We start from the raw sequence: 22,056 nt of genomic DNA, 5'->3' as shown, positions 1-22,056 counted from the left end.
AAGTCGCCGAGGCTGGCCTTGAACTTGTGATCCTCTTGCCTCAGCCTCCTGAGTTGCTAGGATTATAGGCATGAGTCTACATGCCTGGAAAAAGTACTTCATTCCTGCTTCATAACAAGTTACTTCCCTTTCTCTTTATCTTCCCAGTCCAGTGGGTAAATGCGGGGGCTGGAGGGTGTCAAAGAACACTTTGGGAAAGAAAAAGAACTGTGATGTGGGGGATGAAACAAATCTTAACAGATCTGAGTTGCAGGCTACAATAGATAAGTTTCAGCCAAATACTGGGTCTTATAGGAGAGAATGAAAAGGCACCAAAATTTTGGAAACCGTGGTAAGACTATCCTCAAGACAGTTGGAAAATCATAATCATATTATTGTGCAATTATAGTCTAAAAAGTCAGTTAAGGGCTGGGGATATAGCTCAGTTGGTAGAGTGCTTGTCTCACAAGTACAAAGCCCTGGGTTCAATCCCTAGCACCGCAAAAAAAAAAAAAAAAAAAAAAAAAAAAAAGTCAGTTAAAAATGCTTACTTAGCCCAAGTTTCAGAAACACTGGTTCCTCTTGCCTTTAGATGACCTTTTCCCTCATTCCGCCCCTGGGAGCCACATCCACAGTTCCAGTCTGTCACCCACACAGCCCCTTTATGGCCAGTCTGCAGGTGGGTGGAGTGGGACAGGACAGCACAGTTTGGATGTGATGTGATTTTTGTCACATTGTCAAAGGGTCGCAATTATTTGCTTTTATGTTTTTCATTTATATCTCAAAATAAGAGTGTATGTTTTGAAAATCTGGTTCCTTATATAATGTTTCCTCTTTACAAACAGATCAGTGGGTTGAGTTTCTCTTCCTAGCTTAAGGCCTCTGCCAAAGGCCTGATACTTCTGAAGGAGACAGTGTGTCGTGTCTTTCTGAAATCTGGAGGACCTTTAAATATAATTTGTGCTTAATAAATCTTTGTTGAATACAGAAACACATATTTAGAGAATCTAATATTTTCTTAGATGCTCATTTAGCATGTTTAAAAGTCAGAGATAAGGAATTATGAAACCTTAATGGAAGAAACTAGGCAGACTTAAGTGCAAACTTTTCCTAAGTCAAACTAAAATTCAGTGTAGGAGGACAGCCTGACAAACTGTATTTTAGTTATACTCATTCGCCAAGTCAACCACTGTATCTCCATTACATTAAAGGTGGTATCTGAAAACATTTTGTATAAGGCTACCAATCTTAACATTTTTGGGATTACAGAGTCTTTTGAGAATCCAAGGAAAGTTATGGACTCTTTCTTGAGAAAAATGCACATTCATGCCTACTAAAGAAAATTTAAAAAATAAAAAACAAAACAAAACCTTTTCCATGAATACTCTGAAGCACATTCATGGACAAACCTACAGCCCAGGTTAAGAACTTTCATAAAAGGAAACCCTTGAATGGTGACCTTCGAGGTCCCAAAGCGGGCTTTTAAGAAGAGGTTTATTCTGAGGTTCAGAACAATAGACTTCTATACAGCATAATCACAAATTCCATCCATTCCAAGAGGCTGAAATGAAAGAAACAAATATGCAATGGAGCTACCCCCTCTCTGTGGAGGTAATGGAATTTTCATGCACGCCCCACAGGGTAGAAGAATTCAAAGGCTCTTGTTTAAGCCAGATGACACACAGCAGTATTATGGCGGCAGAGATCTGTCTTCATGCCCAGGGACTCACACAGTAGGTTTACTACAGTGAAACACATTAAATAGACCAAACATACAGGGTTTGTGCCCTTGAAGCTCCAAGTGAAGCTCAAGATACTTCCTAAACAAATTAAAAGAGAAATTACTGTCATCAATCACTCTTGATTCCTTAAAATGTTTTTTCCTCAGTCCTAAAATTTAAGCTGATTACCAATCATTCCCTGAAATTCAAACACCAGGGCAGGACTGGCCAGAGAAAGCTATCTGCATCTCAGTTGTCCTTTCTGACCCCTCCTCTCCACTTTTCCCAGCAACAGCTTCCTTCCGCTAATAGTTTCCTTCTTGTCATGGCAGAAAAAAATATATATTGAACTTTCTTACTGAGCCAACCTCAAATTGCCAAACTAGAATCTGGAAGGTTGCTTTTTAAAATGCTTTTGTAGCCAAACAGATGTATTTCTAAATTTTACTTCGGTTCATTCACTGGCTTCTCCTCCACTATATTTAGGATTCGTTGCTCATTTTCTTATCATTTTCCATTTCATTGCTTTTGTTTTACATTCGAGTAACTGTAGGCCACATGTACTGCAGACTGTTCTGTTAAAGACATGTTAAAATCAAATAGAAACTGTATGATTAACGATATGAATCATCTGTTTTTTTAAAAAACAGGGAAGTAAACAAGCGCTTGGTGAAGCCCCACCTGCTTTGCTGCTGTTTGCTGTGCGTATCATGAGGAAAACAATTCCCCCTTCTCAAGGCTGAACTAAAATTAGGCTCCACCTGCAAGATGTTAATGAAACTTACACAGCTGCATTCCAGAAACAAGTTACCCAGATTGCTTTTGGAAAGCTCTGTGTAAAAGCGAACTTGTTAGCTCTCTGCCTAATTCCCAAAATGTAGTATTAATTTTAATGGCAATTATTAGCACAATAACCAACTGATAAGTAATCCCAAAATAGATCCAATATTATCGAATGGGAAATACACTGTGATTTTAATCTACACATCCTGCTGGCTTAACCCTTCACTCACAAATGCATTCTTCCTGTCTGTCTTGGCACGTGTTTTCCAACAGAAGATGAGAGAACGTAAAAGTCCCTGGAACGGGTCCCGAACAGTTCCAGTTCACACAGGGGCTCCCCTTATCCACATGCTGCTATGGGAGAAGAATGGGAAGCACATGCTTCCTTTGCCCTTGATGCCTTTTGCAGATTCTCAAGCTTTCTTTGGAAGAGACTCAAATAGAAACCAAACCACATCAGACTTGCTTTCACCTTTTTCTTGCAGATTTAAGATACAGAGGCAGCTGATGACTTCTCACCAGAGAAGGTGATCTCCTAGTTCATGTCCTGATTATCTTCACAGCTCAGTTCTTCAGGCCAAAAGGCTTTTTTTTTTTTTTTTTTTTTTCTTTTTGTAGTAGCAATTGAACCCAGAGGCACTTTACCCCTGAGCTACATCCCCAGCCCTTTTTAAAAATTTTATTTAGTGACAGGGTCTCACTGAATTGCTTAGAGCCTCACTGAGTTCCTAAGGCCAGCTTTGAACTCTGAATCCTCCTGCCTCAGCCTCCTGAGTTGCTAGGAGTACATGCATGTGTCACTGTGCCCATCTCAAAGGGCTCATTCTTGACCCCATAATTCTTTCAAACTGTAATATAGTATTTATTCATGGAGGGAAACATGTAGCTTAATTACTTACTAAACTAGGTGTGTCAAAAAATTCAAGAAGCTTTTACTGGGGGAAAAAGAATCTCTACTTCTTATAAAATCCCACCTGGAAAAAAAAAAACGCATTTTCATCATTTACTTTACTGCTATTTCTTCAGTTTTATGAAAGGAGCAAGAAATGTCTGCAGTTGTTCTGATTTGATCTGTGTTCCTCATGTCACATGTGTCTCTATAGATTTTTTTTTTTTTTTTGGTACTGGGGATTGAACTCAGGGGCACTCAACCACTGAGCCACATCCCCAGCCCTATTTTGTATTTTATTTGGAGACAGGGTCTCACTGAGTTGCTTAGCACCTCGCTATTGCTGAGGTTGGCTTTGAACTCACCGTCCTACCTCAGCCTCCCGAGCTGCTGGGATTACAGGCCTGCGCCACCACACCCAGCTGTATAAATTCTTAATATTTTTATACTTGCCCCTTTAGAAAGGGCAATCTCTTTGAGATTAAAAAAAAAAAAAAATTGACTAGAAGTCATACAGGCTAAATTAGATCTCCAGCAGCAAATTCAGTTTCTCTTAGAGATTAAATAATGGGGAAAATAGCGATGCTAACAAGTAGGAGGCTGCTTTTCATTACACTATCTGATTTCATTAGCCTAATTCATGCTTATTAATTATTGGTTTGATGAGATCATCAATGTAAGTATGCCAGCCTCATGATGGTTGCATTTAGGGAATATTCAGTCTTTTTCAAGACCTCTATGTAGCTCTGAGATGGTATTCCCATTTCATTTCCATTCCAGGCTGCTGCCCTATTCAATAAATGTATCTGAAACACCTATGAAACCAACACTGCCAGAATAAACATTTTGTTTACTACACCGTCCTGCTTTGCAACTGTCAACAAAGAAATATAAAATGAGATTTAAGTTTTCATTCCTAGATAGTGAACTCCTGTGTGTTTCTACAATGCAGGTCATTACAGACTCAGCTGCCCCCTGAGATTGAGCAATTCTCCTGCACGTCCTAACAAAGGGCTGCGGATCTGGCAGTGTGGGAGTGGACTGGGCCACTTAGATAAGTTTCATTCACTGTCGGAGCCCAGGGGAACCGTGCATCAAGGCGCTGAGCTGCTCGGTTCATGGTGTAACTTTACACTATTTTCCCTTTAAGTCGCTACTAATCCCTTGGGTTTACATGTTTTTGGGGGCTGCATCACAGAGAAGCAGTGTGAAATTGCCTGAAAGCCTCCTTATAAATAAGACTTACGATACAGACCAGTTCCATTGATGAAGAGACTGAGAGAAATGCTCTGGAGGGTCCTGAGAACTATTTCACAAGGCTCCCACTGTGATTTTTTTCAGTCTCTTATCTAATGACTGCTTAAAAAAAAAAAAAAAAAAAAAAAATGCCAACTAGGTTAAAACCTCAAAGTCTCACTGGCCCTCAAATTCTGTTGTAAACAGACCCTGTCTACATATTTACTAACAGATATTGTTTGTTTAAACTCAATCTTTAAAAAAAAAAAAAAGGGTCTTACTCCTTTAAACAAATGAGACAGGAGAATGAGACAATGAGACAGCAAGAAAAGCAAGGAACCCAGGACATCAGGACATCAGAGGTTGGCTAAGGCGCCAGGGCCTCCTGGGTGTGCTTCCTGAGCTCCCATGTGGGCCATTTTCACACTTCATCTTCTTTAATCCTCAGGTCAACCCTTTGAGGTATTGTTCCATTTTAAAGATGAGGAAACTGAGGCTAGTAAATGTTGGAACTATTAATTTAGCCAGGGAGTGTCTTATTTTAAAACAACTATGATTTTTTTATTCTTACTACCAACAGGGAAGCTGGAGGAAGTATCCCTATTAGCAAAGAGGACAGAGAGACAAAAGAAAATCACTCCTCACTCTTTATTCCCTTGGGTTCTTCATTATCACCAGTAGATCTCTCCTGTCACTTCTTAACGACTCTGGAAATTGGCCTGACCTCCTACCCTACCCCTTTTATGAAAACAATAACTCCTCTTATACCTCCTATTTCCTTACACTGCATCCTGTCCCCCAGCCAGCCCTCCTCGACTATTCCTACTCTCTAAATCCTCCTACAAACAGCCATTTGGAAACAATTTCGAGGTCCACCTACTTCCCTGTGCATCTGTCTTTTGTAATTTAGAGGTTAGGGACTGTGTGTTTTCTACTTGTCATGTTTATGCCTCATACTCTGTGGGTACCTAATAAATGCTGAATAATAGCAGCTTTATGACAGAACAGAACCAGAAACACAGGTTCTCATTCGGAGTATTTCATCACCAGCAAGGAACATCTATCCACTCTCAGCACTGGGCCAGGCACTAACCGAAGTTAATTACTGAACCCTGGCTTCTCCCTTTGCATTCCAGGACTTTAATTTTTTTCTCTTATTTTCTTGACAAAAGAGAAAAAATGGGACCACTTCTGATCTTCTCATTAAATTCACACCATCCTGAAATATAACCTGGTACTACTTAATAGACGGGGAAACCAAGGCACACTGTGCTGACTGAGAAACTCTGAGTCAGTGACAAAGCATATGTGAAAGTCAGTTGGCTTCTGTCCACATCCCAGGCTTTCCTTTGTGCCGGCATGCAAAAGAAAAGAATTGACCATCTAAAATTTGGTGTGTTGTTTTGTTTTGGTAGTGCTGGGGATTGGATCCAGGGGCATGCTACCACTGAACTACATCCCCAGCTCTTTTTAGTTTTGTGACAGGGTCTTTCTGAGTTGCCCTGGTAGGCCTCAATCTTGTGATCAGCCTCTTGCATTGCTGGGATTACAGGTGTGTGCCACTGTACCCAGCTAAACTTTGTATTTTTAGGAACAGCAAAAATACCTCTGAGATCCTGTCTGAAAATGAAAAATGAAAAGGTTCTGGTGATGTAGCTCAGTGGTAAAGGGCCCCTGGGTCTGATCCCCAGTACAGCAACAAACAAAACAAAACAATACCCTCTGTGTTCCTGCTGTGTCTGAACAAACTGAGTAAATTGAAACTATTAAATGTGAAAATTTAGGCCAAAGATACATTTGCTTGCAGTATCAATCTAATTGACTTAAAACAAAAATAGTTATGGTGGTGGTTTTATAGAATTCACTAGAGAGTTCCGAAACTTTTTCTTGCCTGTGTAGAGACAGGCTACAAATATACCCTAAAAATCAAAGGCCATGCCAGGTGTGGTGGTGTACCCCTGCAACTCAGGAGGTTCAGGCAGGAGGACTGCTAGTTAGAGGCCAGCCTCAGCAATTTAGCAAGACCCTGCCCGAAATAAAAAATAAAAAGGACTAGGGCTATAGCTCAGTGGTAAAACACCTCTGGGTACAATCCCAGTACCAAACAATAAATAAACAACAAGAACCAAAAAAATCAAAGGTCACTTGCAAGTTAGGGGATCGCATACAAATTCAAGCACTCTTCCACTGTAATATCATTGATTTTTTTTTTGTTGTTGTTGTTCTCAATCATTAATTTAGTAAATATTTATCAAATACTCCTACATTCTTGACCCTGTGCTATGCATTGGAGCTCACAGTTCATTGCAGAACCAGACACATAAACAAGTAATTAAAGAAATGTGGTGTGGTGTAATGGAGATAATTATAAGTCCTACAGGAACGATAAATTCTTCCTATGTGCTTGCAGAAGGCTACATATGGGAGGTGACATTTCAGCTGTGTCTTGAAGATGAATAGTTGTTCACTGTCAGAGGGTGGGAAATACATCACAGGCCAAGGGAACAGCAAGTGCAAAGATAGAAGATTGGGAAAAGGAGAGTCTCTGTTATTAGTTACATAAAATGCGTTATGAGGAATGGAGAAGACGGTGCTGAGCTCCCTAACGATGAAGTCCCTCCTGTATCACTTTAGGGAGATTAAATTCTGTTTTATGGACACCCAGAAGTCAGCAGAAGTTTTAAGCAGAAGGATAATATGATTATATTTATTCTCTAGAAAGAGAATTTCACACAGAGAACAGTTAGGCAGTAGTTGAGTCCGTAGGTAAGGGTGAATTACACAGCCATCATTTTAGTCAAACCTAAGGTAATGAGGGGCTCAATTTAGGTCAATGCAAAAAAAAAAAAAAAAAAAAAAGTGGAAAAAAAGAAGCCCAAACTGGGAAGTATGTGGGAGGTAGAAATTTGATGGCTAGGAGGACATGTGGGACAGAGGTCAACTTGCATAGCTATCTTGGTGGTGGTACTATTAGGTGAAATGAAACTAACATTTTGTGGCACCCCAAATATTTCAGGAACTGTACTGGGTTATTTATTCATGTCAATTTATTCAAATATCACAATAACAATGTGACAGAAACAATAGGTAGCTCTACTGTTCTTTTTTGTGAAGCTCAGAAAAGTTGAGAGTCTCTGTTATTAGTTACATAAAATGCATTATGAGGAATGGAGAAGACGGTGCTGAGCTCCCTAATGATGAAGTCCGTGGGCTAGGATCACAAGGAGAACACAGAAGCAGGATTTGAACCTGAGTCTCCTGAGTAAACCCATGTCCTCCACATGTTTCCACAGTCTCCAGGTAGTGTTAATGGAATCTTGTGAATTTTCAATCAAAGTAAATCATAATTCGAATGACAAATTTAAAACGCTCTTTTTTATTTATTTATTTTTTTGTTACTGAGCATTGATTCTAGGCACTTTATCATCGAGCTACATTCCAAGTCCTTTTTATTTTTTATTTTGACACAGGGTCTTACTAAGTTGCCCAGGCTGGTTTCAAATTTACAATCCTTCTGCCTCAGACTTCCAAATAGCTGAGAATTAAAAAGCTTCATTTTTGTCTAGCATTTTTGTCTATCACGGACTCAACCAGTATGGGGTGGGAGTGTGAGATAAAAATCTTCTAGTAAAGTCATATTTTTTTCACCCTATTTATCAGTTCTGGTTAAATGTCAGGACAGATTTCTTTTCTGAAAATAAGCTTAAACTTCTGTTAACTTGTTTGTATGAAAGACATCTCTTTGTTAAGGAAAAATCTTTGCCAGGAGATGTCTGCTAGAGATGAGCCCTATGATGTGGATAGAATAGCAGGAGTTTTCCAATACTTAATCACTTAGGTTTCAGTTTTTTTGAGATTTGACTTTCAATTTTTCAATATTACTGATACTTAGAAGGGTACGTTATCAAGTAAAATTATTTCTGAAGGTAGCTGAGCTAAAGTTTCTTTTCTCCTGACTTGCACAGTAACCTCTTATTACATAAATGATTATTAGATTTAAAAAAAAAAAAGTTATGTTTTTTCTGTTAAGGTCACTTAATTTTTCTGTTATCTCTATTTCTTGATTATTTTATTTTCTTTATTATAGTAGATGTTTTATTTTCCAGTTTTTTTTTTTTTTTTTTTTTTTTTGCATTTGTGGTGATTTGGGTATTAGTTTGCATGAGCCACTCTCTACACCTGACCTGAAAGCTGTGAAAAAGAATAGGACGGAAGAAGAAAAAAAAAAAAAAAAAAAAAAAAATGACATGGCCTCCAGCACTTTTTTCTTTCTTTTCTTTTATTATTTTTTTTATTTTTCATATGAAACATTTTCCTGCAAGATCTTCTATATACAGTGGAGGATACTTTTGATATGTAGATCAAGCAAAATGGCAAATACATAGCCCTCTCTTTCAAACATTCCCTTTATTTTACAATGTGCCTGGAGTGCCAATTTCTTTGATTTCCATGGGGTCTGCCCTTGGGTTTGTATTGTTAACTTGGGTTTGTATTGTTAACTTGGTATCTTTCCATTGTCCCTTACCACAAAAATTCCTTTTAAGAAATTATTCAGAATTGAATGCATCAAGCTTTAAGCTCATTTTTCTCCTCCTTCCTTCTGGAAGATTTAGTGACTAAGGCTTTGCTTTGATTTTTCTTTCTGACTTTGAGGGTTCTCACTTTCCTAATTGCTACAATCTGGTGTCCCCTTTTGCCTGGGAATAAACAAAAACAGAAGCAATTGGTGAGGAGACACAAGGGCTCACCAGCTCACGTGCCTGATTAGATGATGGATGGCAAGGTCTAGCCCTCAGGACAGATCTTTCCACCATGCCAGGCAACCCCAGTTTCTGGGTGGGCTCCATGCCAGGCACAGTGGCAAGTATGCTACATATATGGGGTCTTCAAACCAACCTATAAGTAGGCCACACTTATTCTTTCCATAGTTCCAGATTAGAGAATTGAGCTTAAAAGATATTAATTCTCTTTCTCAAGGTCATTCAACCACTAAATCACATCGCTGCTCCATGAAACCAAATTCTCCTGTCTTCAGTGTGAAATTTTGGTGATTAATTTGTGTTTTCTCACCTGAAAGTCCCTTAATGCTGCTATTAAACAGCTCCTGGTTTGGAGTGGTAAACTATCATTAGTTGTTCATTTCTTTTGTTCTAATACTTCAGTGCCTTTCCTCCGATGCTTTTAGACTAGTTAATAATCTTCTAATGATAGGGAAAATGGAAAAGTTGCCAAAGTCACCCATTAAAAGAAAAAGAAAGTCAGGAAAGAAAATATATAAACAGATATTTTATTGCAAAAGGTTAAAAGTTAAAGCTTGAGCAGTAAGATAATCTTTGCTTAATGCTGTTCTGATTCTTTTTTGGACTCTCTTCTTCTTTAGTTTCCTATAATAGTGAGAAAAATCTGAAAATACTCATTAGGTGTATTCTTTATTATCTATTAGTTTGGCTGATATTCTACAGTGCATAAATAAAATAAAATAAAATGTTATAAATACTATGCCTCTATTATTAAAAAAGCATCTGGTTAGGATTTTCGGGGAAAATAAAAATTAAAGATAAGAAAGCTTTGTTCCCTCAGGAGCTTACCTTCTAGTAGTCCACAAATGATTACTCCACAAAAATCGTATACTGAGCAAATCATGGATGCACATAAGTGATGTGGTCAAGAAAAGCGGCAACTAATTCTGACTAAAAGAAGACAGACTTCCTGGAAGAAAAGGGATTTTACAATGCCTTGAAATATGAATAGGATTTTGAGAGGCAGGCAAGATTAAAGACAAATCTTGGTTACTTTTAAATCAAATGAAATTACTCTGCTTAAGAAGTATTTTGTCTTATTGACAAACGAAACATGGATTTCATGAAAAAGATAGTATGTGTGGCTTGAAATTAATTTTTAAATGATGGATAGTCTTTTTTTTAATGCCAGAAATAAGATATTTTCTTTTCTCATTATGTGAAATAAATAAGACTAAAAGCTGGAAGATTACAAGTCACTTGGTTAAATGAGGCAAGCAAATGCTTTCTAAAGGTCTCAACCCAGGGTACTCCTTCCCTGAGGCTACTTGGAACTAGTACACAGTCCCAATTGCTCCATCATATGGGTGGCCAGTCAGTGCGGTGCCAGCAATAAAATGTGTAATCAACTTTCACATGTTTTTAGACATTCCCAGATCACTTTGATCATGACTAACAAGAAAACTGCCATTTCAGTTATATTCTGTAAATTCTCAGGGGGAAATTTAGTTCAATACTCAGTAGAGTATTTCACATTTCATGTTAAAAATGTAGAATAACACAATCTAGAAATGTATTTATCCTGAAAACATTAGTCAAATGTACATTGTGTAATCTTAGTTCACTGTTCACATTTTTTAATTGTTATTTCCCACAAGTCCAAGTTACTTTTGGGAAAAAAAAAAAAAAAAACAACCCATACGTTAGATTGCATTTCATCTAGGGCTAAGTGATAACTTTCATGACAGCTTTCAAAACTGCTTTTAGCAGTGCAAACTGCAGCATCATTGTTCTTCTTCATGTAGCTGAATTTTACTCAGTGCAAGGGAAAATAGTCATTACGGCAGAGAAGAGGCAGAGTAAAATTTCTCTAAGCCAAGTGCTTTTGAGCTAGTAAAGATGCTCTTAAATATGTATCAGTTCCATACCACAGGACACAGTTAACGTGAATAGTTAGAACAGGACCAGCAGCAGTCTCCATCCAAGAAAGCAATGTAGAAGAGCTTGTTGAAAGGGGAAAAGAAAAAATGATTTAGAGAGGGAAATTTCAGAGATGACAGCTCTTTAAATCTAATCAAAAACCCTTTTCTACACCAGGAGACATTTAGTCTTCCATTTGCTCTAATATGTATCTTAGAAATCTGTAGGGTTTTAGAAGGCTACAGAAGACTGCTAAAACAACATTTGAGAGGCCAATTCAAAGATAAGACATGGTGACATCACTGATAGCAGATTAATGTAGAGGAGGAACAGGTATGAAAGACTGTTGTCTGGGACATCTTCTGAGACAAGATTGTAAATAATAAGCCTAAAAACTGTCTTTTTTTGTTAACTCATGCTGTGTTATTTTAGCACATACACTATTAAAATTTCCCATGTACATGCACAAACATACCCACAAATAGAAACCAGTAATGTTTACATAGGCCAACCACACTTCTCCAGTCCATCTCCAGACCAGCATCATTTGAGAGCTTGTTAGAAATTCAGAATCTCAAGCCCACCCCAGACCTACAGACTCAGAATCTGTATGTTAACAAGATCCCTGGATGATTTGGGTGTATGTTAAGTTTGAGAAACAGATATTTAGAAGCGGTCTTTTAAAGATGCATAGGGCTGAGTGCAGGGGTGCATACCTGCAATCCCAGTGGCTTGGGAGGCTGAGGCAGGAGGGTCTTAAGTTTGAAGTCAGATTCAGCAACTAAGTGAGACCCTTTCTAAAAGTAAAAAATAAAAAGGGTTGGAATGCAGAACACCCCTGGGTTACAAAACAAAGCAAAAACTTCGATCATTAAAAATTGGCCCATTTTCTAAGGCAGTAGAGTTTAAAGAAGAGCAAGTATTCCCAGAAATCCCTTTCCTAGCCCACTATGGAGCTAGCTTGGGCCTCTTCCCTGGGTTAATCCCCCTGATGGTGCGGCTGCCTGGGGCGGGGGTGGGACAGAAGAAAGATGAAGCTCAGACACAAACATAAGAAGGCCCCTTCTCCTACTAATGAAAAGGAGGATGGCAAAAGGTCAAGGTTAGTCCTAAATCAGAGCCTCCAGTTGCAGTCTTACCCCGGCCTTGCATAGATTAGGAGGCATGGCTTATTAAAAATCAATGTGTAACTGTAATATTGATGGTTTTATGAAGCAGAGAGCCTCATTGCTTTGTCATTCCATCCGCCTCTCCTCTCGCGCTCCTGGTTGGAGAGATGAAGGGTGCTAGTCCAGCTGCCACGTTTTTCTTTTTTACCTATTTTCTCTGCCTCCATTCACACTGCTGTGAGCTCCGTTTCCTTAGAGACTCACATCTACACTCTGGCTTCCAGGCCCCGTGCCAGAGGAGTCTGACAGTGACACAGAGGGCAGTGTACTTTCCTAGATATACAAGCACAGCTCCGACTGCCATCAGTGGGAGTTCTACAATCAGATTGCAAGCAGAGCACAGTATAGAATTGGAAATTTGTCCTCAAGGTAAGGCAGCATAAATGGCCTGGTTACAGAAGAGTCACACTCCCCAATTAAATAGAAACTGCAATGAGAATTTAGAGAAGAGTTCCTCTAAAGCTCTGGAAAAAGAACCAGGTGAAAATAATCATTAAAAAAGTTTTCTAAATTCTTCAAAAGAAATTATATGGTTGGCTACCCATTTATTAAGAGGTCTTTTAAATTAGCCATTTCACCTAGATTCTGGAAATATACAAAAGTCTCTGGATACCACACATTTCCTCACATATGTTTTCTCTCTCGGGCCTCTTTAATTCTACCTGTCCTTCAGGCCTCAGTCTAAATGGTAAGCCTTTCTAGATTAGCAGAGGTGACTATCCTCTTAAATATTCTTTGAGCATCCTACATTTCTTCTTCACAGCATCCATCTAAGGTAATTAAAAATTTGGGTAATCATATGTTTTATGTTTGTGTCTCCAGTTCCAGCGTCATGAGGTTATGGCCATGTCTGTCTAATTATGTGGCAGAAAAGCAGAAAGAACTTCATAAATACTTGCTCAATGAATGTACGGTATGTAGCCTAAATATATACTTGAGAAGTCTTTTAATAAAAGCTCACCTAGCTAAATGTATAAGAACTTAATGGATCCTCAACTAAACCCATTTACTTTTTAGACATAATTCAGGTGGATTTATTTGTTTGTTTCCCCAAACCCCAACAAACACAAGTAGTTAAAGAAGGGTGGAGAATAAAGCAGATGAAAAAGGCCAGCTTGACTGACAGTTTCACATGGTTAGGAGACAGAGCAGCACAGATAAGAAAACCAAAAACAAACAACACAAAACATAACAATGCAGCACCATGTCAGGAATAAGATGCTGCAGAGTATATCTCTGTAAAACTTGGGAATCCCACAATTAATATTGATAATTATAAATCTCAATTAAAACATAGAGGTAAACTTATATTTTATATATGCTGCATAAGAAGAAGGTATTTTGAAAGTTACATTAGAAATAAATTATCTAATCAGGTGGGGTAGCACACACCTCTAGTCCCAGCTACTCAGAAGGCTAAGGCAGGAGGATCACTGGGACAGCCTGGGCAACACAAGGAGACTCCATCTCAAAAACAAAAACAAAAAGAATGAAAAGAAAGAAAAAGAAAAAAATCTAAAAGTTTAAAAATAAATTTATAGCATAATGAAAGTTATAATATCTATGATAATGCATTTTAAAAATTATAAAGCACTTTCCTATACTTTATCTCACTTGATTTTCAAAACACACAGAAGGGAGCAAGCTACAATTACCAGGAAAACTTACTTGTGTGGAACACTTCATTCCATAGTGAAGTTGATACACTAAGTCCTACTGAAGTTTTTTCACTGAATATTATCAGAAGTACTTGGATTTGATTTTTTTAAAATAATGTTTTGGAAAAAGACATTCACTCATGATTTCAAAAAGTTTTAATACCAACACTTTTTTCAAAAATGATTTACAGGGAGTTAGACATTACATTTAAATTATATTACCTAAATCTTACAATAGAGGTACATAAATAATTTATAATAGATCTTATTAATATGCAGAAGATGCAAATTTTATTATTTATAGTATTTTAAAAGTAGATGTGTTCTGGACAATAACATAATTTTACGTTAATTAAGTATGCCTTTGTATTTTGACAGTGCTCTTTAGAGAATGCTAAATTTAAAAAAATCACATATTCTTTTAAAATCATGCTTACTTTAAAAATTATCAAAAATGCAAAATATAAATTTTCAAATGCATTAGTATCCAGAGTTGCATTTAATTTTTTTCACTGAAATAAAGAATAATGGCAACCAGGTGAAAAGTACAGAATATGTCAGAGGTGATAAGAGAACTTGTTGACAGACAAAAGACAGTCCCAGGAAAGTTGTTTAGTCAATAGCAGCTGTTACGTAGCAATATAAAACTGTCTTTATATAAAATGTTCATTTTATGGTTCCTTCTACAAGAGATCAAAAATTAAATATATGCAGGAACATAATTAGAGGATTAATGGCCATAGACAGTGCACAAAGGGAGAGATTTCTAGGGAAAAAAAATGTGTTATAAGCAGTTTTTTAATGACTATGCTTTAAAAACAAACCTGAAGTATAAGAACAATTGTTCTCTTGTTGTGTGGGAAAGGTCACATTAAATAATTCCTCTCTGATTTTATCCACCCAACAACATCCACCCAACCGCGGACAGGCTTTGCCTTTTTGATTTGCCACTGCAGTGATTATAGCCCAGTCTTTTCTTTTGTTATATTTATAAACATGTCTTGGTTGCAACAGGTAATCAAAGGCAAAAAATATCCAATCGCTTCTTTGTAATGTTATAAAGAACTGAATAAGTGATTTTGCATTTTGATTTCAGCGTGTGCACTCTCAAATATAATAGATGTGACTGCCTTCTAGCTCTTTCTCTTTGGCTTTTAGACTTCTCTTCCCACATGGTACCTACTCAACATTTTCTTTTCTTTTCAAGGATACGGTACATATGTACATTCTAAGAGCAGAGACTTGCTTTTTGCCATAGTTACAGGAGTATTTTTCAAACCCAATCCCTGGCATTTGGTCCTGTTTAATAAGCTATTATAGGGTTGTTGACCATAAGGCCAATGGTTAGTCACAATCCTTGTGGGTTAGTTTTAGGCCAGAATGAGGTTCCAGACCTCTGGGGTTAGCCATGGTAAAGCTTTCCAGAAGCTTTCAAACGTTCTGTTTGGTAACTAATAGTGAACTGTTTCAACTCCAACCTAGTTGTCATGTTTTATTCATGGGCCATCATAGGAGCCGCCAAACAGATTATCATGTTTACATCAGGCCTCCTCGGAGAGGGAAATTCTTTAATAGTTGAACTAGCAGGGTCAGTCAGTACAGAGATGCCCGTGGGCGACCAAATAATAAATAAATAAATAAAATAAGAAGAAATGAAATCAAACATTAAGAGTTTAATAACGTCCTTCAACAGTCACCAATCAATATGTTTTTATCTCTTGCTGAAAAGGTTATATTAAGGTTTCATCATTTTAGCAGCCTCTTCCTTTTATTTATTTATTTTTGACAGCAGGGAGGAGAGGCAGAGGGGCATAGAAAAGTGCAGAGTCCGCAGAAACCACTTCATTGGAGTTGACAAACCTTTACAAATGTCTGTTTGGGTATTGCATCTTTTTAGCAATTTGGTGTCTTCTGTAATCTTAGTGCCACGTGGAGTTGTCCCATTGTTTCTGTTGGAAGTAAATGCACTTTAACAGATGTTGTGACATGCAGGCGCCTTCCTTCGCCTTGAGAGTCTATTTCAAAATTGATTTAAAAGGACACATTACATTTTGTCAGGGCACGAGATTTTCTAGGTTTGCTTGCTTTCTTTTGTTTGTGTGTTTAGAAAGGATTGTCCACAGTCTTGCCTTAGCCCAGCCATTCAGGTTTAGGGAGGAAACTATTTTCTGACTGGAAGCAAAGAGAGGACCTAACAGGGAGAGAATTCACAGGAGCTGAGTTTGTTATTACATCTTATGAGGAGAGTTATACGGAACCATCCAGAGTATCAGAGGGTATCCTGGGGATTACTGACATGAACTAGATTCTCTATAGGTTCCTAAAGGAATTAGTTACAGTCATGGTATTCTAGAAAGGGAAGGTACCTTAAATAGCTCCATGTAGTGGATCACCTGCATTGCTATTTATATTGGAGGATTCTAGATATAACCTCTAGAGAGAGATTTATGATGTTTAACATCCAGAGGTTCTCACACAGCATGACATTCACTTATCATACTTCTCAATAGGAATATCAACCTTCATGTTAGAGACTAAGAGTCAGAGGTGAGATCCCCAATGTTAACTCTGACTGTGTATCCCAATGATAAACTGATAATTGTGTGATAAACGACCTTTTAAAATAGGAGTTGGGATAAGTAATGACTTTATGAGAATTCATTGCCTGTATTGCTGAATAAGAATTTAAGGTGCGTTTCAACTTAGATATTAATTTATTTCAAGAGAATGGTTTTAAAAAAAAAGACCATGTATATAACCATATTGAAACCATATATCAATCTTTAAAAGAAAATGCTACTTTACTAGTAAATGTCCTCAGTGATTTCCAAATAATTATGCTCTTTATATAATGTATATTTGTATGGCAAGGTCTTATCAAACTATATTTATTCAGCAAACTCTCCAATTGTTAAAAGATTCAGTAGTTTCAGTTTATCCATGTATCTTTGAAGACTTTTTTTTTTTTTAATTTTAAAATTCCAGGCAGAGTTCATTATGAATCCTTTCTTCTCTTTGCTCTCACCATGCTTTGATGAACACGTCCTTATTTTCTGAGCCCCATGATACTCATTATTATTATTTGTAGTGTTGAAAAATCAAACCCAGGGCCTTGCGCATGCTAGGCAAGCACTCTACCACTGAGTTACATCCTGGTCTGGATTCATTTTTAAATGTATTCTCAGCATCGAGTTCAGTACCTAGTATACATCACAGTAAATAAATAAATAAATATATATATATATAAAATAAATGAATGTGGTTTAAGCACCACCCTTAATAAATGAATTTCAAAGTTCTAGTCAGATATTTCCATTCAACAAATTAGATGAATTTAAGCAAAGACACAATATTTATGGATATACTGTAAAGGGACAGAAGGAAGGAAATAATAATAATGCAATATTGTCATTCATAGACTAAAATAAAAGTAGTTTCTTAAATTGTTCCAATTATCCATGCCCTCACATAACTTTTCAGCTTTTATAGATTTAATGTATGCTCTTTTTCAGTCACTAGCTCATAAGCAAGGCAATCACTGAGAAATTTCTTGAATCTATGCCTGGTTAGGGAAACTCTTGAGAATTGAAAGAATTTGATTCACAAAAAGGTTTAGTACCATTCATGGAATGCACATTCTAATCACTACATGAGATTCTTTTTTTTTTTTTATGCCACAGATTATTTCAGAAGAAGCATATCAACACTATTATAGTAAAACCAAAAAAGAATTATGGGTTTCTATGCTTGGACTTTTAAAAATTGGTTTTCTAAGAGGGGTACACACACACACGGGCCTTAAAATACTCTCAAATTAAGAGAACACAGGAAACATATTTTTAATATACATCTTGGATATAGTTTGCCTTACTATATATTTTAGAAATCTAACATGTATAAAGATACAAAGAATAGCTATCCCTTTATATGTTTATTGACAAATATTTCTTCAAGAATTCATTATAGACTGTCATGCAGTGTAGAAAATACCCAGACTTTACAGATATAGTTTAGAAATGTAAATTATAAAAGAAAACCAAATAAAGAAAAAAATCTTGATGATATATTTCCTTTTGACAGTTGAGATACCACATAACCTATAGTAATTACTTAAGGGCAACAGAATATACTGTTTACCAAGGATCCTTCTAGCTTTGTACACACACACACGGTAGCCTAAAGCTTAATCTAATCCATACTAAAACAATCCTTAGTTACCATATTTATTCCCCATAGTTGAAGAAAAATCTACAAATCATACAATGGAAATGCTAGGATAATAAGGAATCTATTTTTATAGGACACATTCTCTTCCATTAGCAAGCTTCTAAACTTGACTTTAATGATTAGTAGGACCAGCAGTTGACTGAATCCTACAAAAGGGAGACTTAATAGCAAGACCAAATGGCCCCAATGGTTGCCACCTGCTCACAGCCTGTTGTTATCAATCAAACCTAATTTAACAAAACAACAAAATTACAGTGATTGATTAAGAACTGGACCAGTGCACTATTACCAAATGGCATGAATGTAATTTTGCCATCATTACCTAAAAAGTGTATAAGCAGACTATTGCTGTGTACTTCTTTCTCCTGTCTCTATGACAAGACTTATCTGGTAGGTATTCAAAATTACATACAGGGAATAAGAAGATGTACAGTGGGGGCAGGAGAGATTAGGGAGGAACAATTCTGTTTTTTTCCCCACACATTTGACCAGAATATGGCAAATACCCAGGGTGATCATATAATGTATTGTCTAAATTAAATATTTTTCAAATAGAAGGGGGTGCTATTATCAATTACACTAGAAAACTGGTGTAAACAGGGACTATCCAAGGCATGGATGTTTAATTGACCTATGAATAATTAACCATAAATAGAGAGTTTAAATGAATTGAAACAGATCAGTGAAGTTCATTGTTACATATAGGCTATATCAAATAAATTAAAAATTTTGACCACATAGTTAATTACATAGTCTTCGAAAATCATGTCATTGTTTAGATATTTTTTTCCAAGGAATAGATAAGAATTCTTCATGTGTATTTTTCTAAAAGCTTTATCATCTAAAACTGTTATAATAATATGATTTCAGGGACAATCAAAAACTTGAAGTGATTAATAAGTAAGATACATAAAACTTGAAGCCAAATGTACAGACTATTAGAAACTAGGAATGGAGGACCTGGGATATTGTTTTGACTTTAATACTACTACCAAGTTGACTTCCCTTCCTTCTGCATTAATTTTTTCATTACTACACAGGTGATAGTATTCACTTGCTAATTTTCCAGGAACACAATAAGGCTAAATGATAGAATTTTAATGGAAATACTGTGAAAACCTAAAATGCTTAAGTTTTAAATTTTATTTTCAAAACTTTTATAGAAATAAAGAAGGTAAAAGAGTAAGTGTAAAGAATCTTAGCATAGAATTAAGTATGGTAGTTAAAATAATGCAATGAGAAATATGTAAATAAAATAAAAGGAAAATTAATTTTTCTCACTGGAAAACTATCAACCCTTTATGATTTGCTAATGTTTTCAGGAAACCTTTCCATAATCCCATAACTCCACCCTGAATTCTGCCTTTAATACTAAATTTTTACTGTTTGCTGTGTTTCCTACTGGACTGTATGACTTACAAGATCCCACTGTATTTTCTCTCTCATTAAACCACATCATGTTTAACTCAAAGTAGATACTCAAAAAGTATTTTTGATCAGGTTTATTAATGTTGATCCCAAATGTACACAAGTAGACTAAGACGTCTGTCTCCCTTTGAACATTAATCTCTCTCCTTGGTCTTTGCTAGATTTTCTTTTCATTTGAATTTACTGTTTAAAATTTTTCAAAGACCTCCTCTTCTACTAAAACCTGGAAAAGGCAGCTCCTAAGAACTACTGAAAGTTCTATAACTTTCCAAGGTAGGATGCCTCTCTTCTGCAACATCAGAAGAACTAGTTTGGAAACGGAATGTGGATGTAACTCTGCGCCAATCATCTGTTTACCTTCAGAGGTGTTAGCTCGGTTGGTGAGAGGACAGCACTAGTGAGGGTAAGGTTGCAGGTTTCATTAGCTTTACACAGAGAAAAAACTGCCCCAGAGATACAGACTGTACCTTTACCCTCAGTGAGTTGTCCTGGGTCACAGATATCACAAAGAGAGAGCAGATTACTCGGTATCACCTATTCACAGTTGGAAAGAAAGCAGGTGATGGTGTGCACAACATAGGAAAGACAGCAGGCTGTTACTTCTCAGAAAACCAGAACACATTGAACTCATCAAACAAATGTAGACTTAAGATGTACTTTTAGCATGTGTCCCCTTAGACCTGTTTTCCACAAAATGGGCATACTTAGGGAAAAGGAAACATGAAATCCCAGTTCTTAGACAATGTCCAATTCATTACTCAAACCTCTGTTCAGGAGGAATAAAATGTGATATTGGTCATAGGCTGTCAAAAGGGCAAAAATCAATCTGAAAAGCATTCACAGTGATCCTGTGAGGCATTTGGGGGGTTGATAAATAGACTCAGAAAATATTTGTGTATAAAAATAATGGTTTTCCTTGCAAAAAGTGCTTTCTTATATATAAACATTTCATTGTATGTATGAAACTTTGTTTTTTCAATAAACATTGATTCTTAGCTCGTTACTTAATGCTAAAAAAGAAAGTAATTTAAAAATATTTTTGATACATTCTGTTATGTAAAATTCAGTTACAGGGCATACCATTAGAATGTGGAAAACCAGAGGGATGCACTGAAAGGAAATGTGATAACAAAAAGGTCATGATGACATATTAAGAGCCATCAACAAGTCATTAAGCATCCCTGAAAGGACCCTTACTAAGTGCCTTCCATAATATGTACAACATGGCAATGTTCTGGCACCATAGATGTGCCACATCCTGTGGTCAATCTATTTTTTTTAAAGTTAATGTGTTTGCGTTATCTGGGAAGGTTGATAAAAGTAAAAAACTCTCTTGACTATGTTCTCAGATGATAACAGAACCCATATCTTAGCAGGGAAACCCAGATTGGGGAAAAAAAAAAAAAAAAAAAAAAAAAACTCTCTTACAAACTAGTTCTTTTCTGGTTTCACTCTTTTATTCCCATTGACAGGGGCAGGTACAACACATCACCATTACCAGTTTCTCAAAAATGTAACTAGTAGACATTTAAAAAAAAGTAAATTGCATATCAGCAGCAAGAATTAAAAACAATGTGCAAATAAATAAGACATTATTAGGCACCAATAAATGGACTACATTATTAGGTACCAACATATGGGCTGCAATGAACCTGTCAGCAACACTCTTCCAGGATCCAGTGGGTCTTGACTTGCCATTCTTTCTTTTTTATGCTTTGTTAACAACTTATCTGTCCTTATAACAGTAAAATGAGGATAAATATATGTTCAAATTCTGTTTCTGAAATTAATGTCATAATAAGATTACAAAAGATGCAATGGTTATAATAGTCCTCATATTTTTTTAAAGACAGAAGAGTTAAATTTTATTGGTGAGATATCCTACAGTTTGTGACTATATCTACAAAACTGTTTGCCCCGTTATCTAACAAATGCATGGAAGCATCATATCAGGGTTTTTAAAATGGATGTAGAATGTTAATGAGATGTTTTTGATAGTTAATATTTCCAAAAACCACAGACAGACATACATACCTTTCCATAATTGACTGTGATTCCCTTGGAAGAAGCATAAGTTGGGAACTTAGAGGCTCAGAGGGAAGAGAGCAGCATACTTATTCAGTTCAGATACTTTAGTAAGGAGAGAATTCTTTTAGCAGAACAAAATTGCCGGGCCTTGTTATCATATGCCATTCGTCCTGGTCCATTTGGGTTACTATAACAAAATATCTTAGACTGACTAATTTATAAGCAACAATTTATTTCTTGCAGTTCTGAAGGTTGGAAGATCCAAGGTCAAGATGCCAA

At 36.6% G+C, this 22,056-nt stretch overlaps 1 protein-coding gene across 6 annotated transcripts in view; it reads right to left on the bottom strand.

The window, feature by feature from the left end:
• The window catches only part of ADGRL2 (adhesion G protein-coupled receptor L2), a 623,949-nt gene that overhangs the window by 277,384 nt on the left and 324,509 nt on the right, over positions 1-22,056 (bottom strand). The window lies entirely within an intron of this gene.

Source organism: Sciurus vulgaris (assembly GCF_902686455.1).
Source record: "Sciurus vulgaris genome assembly, chromosome: 1".
NCBI classification, from domain to species: Eukaryota; Metazoa; Chordata; class Mammalia; order Rodentia; family Sciuridae; genus Sciurus; species Sciurus vulgaris.
This window is presented reverse-complemented; position numbering and strand designations above follow the sequence as displayed.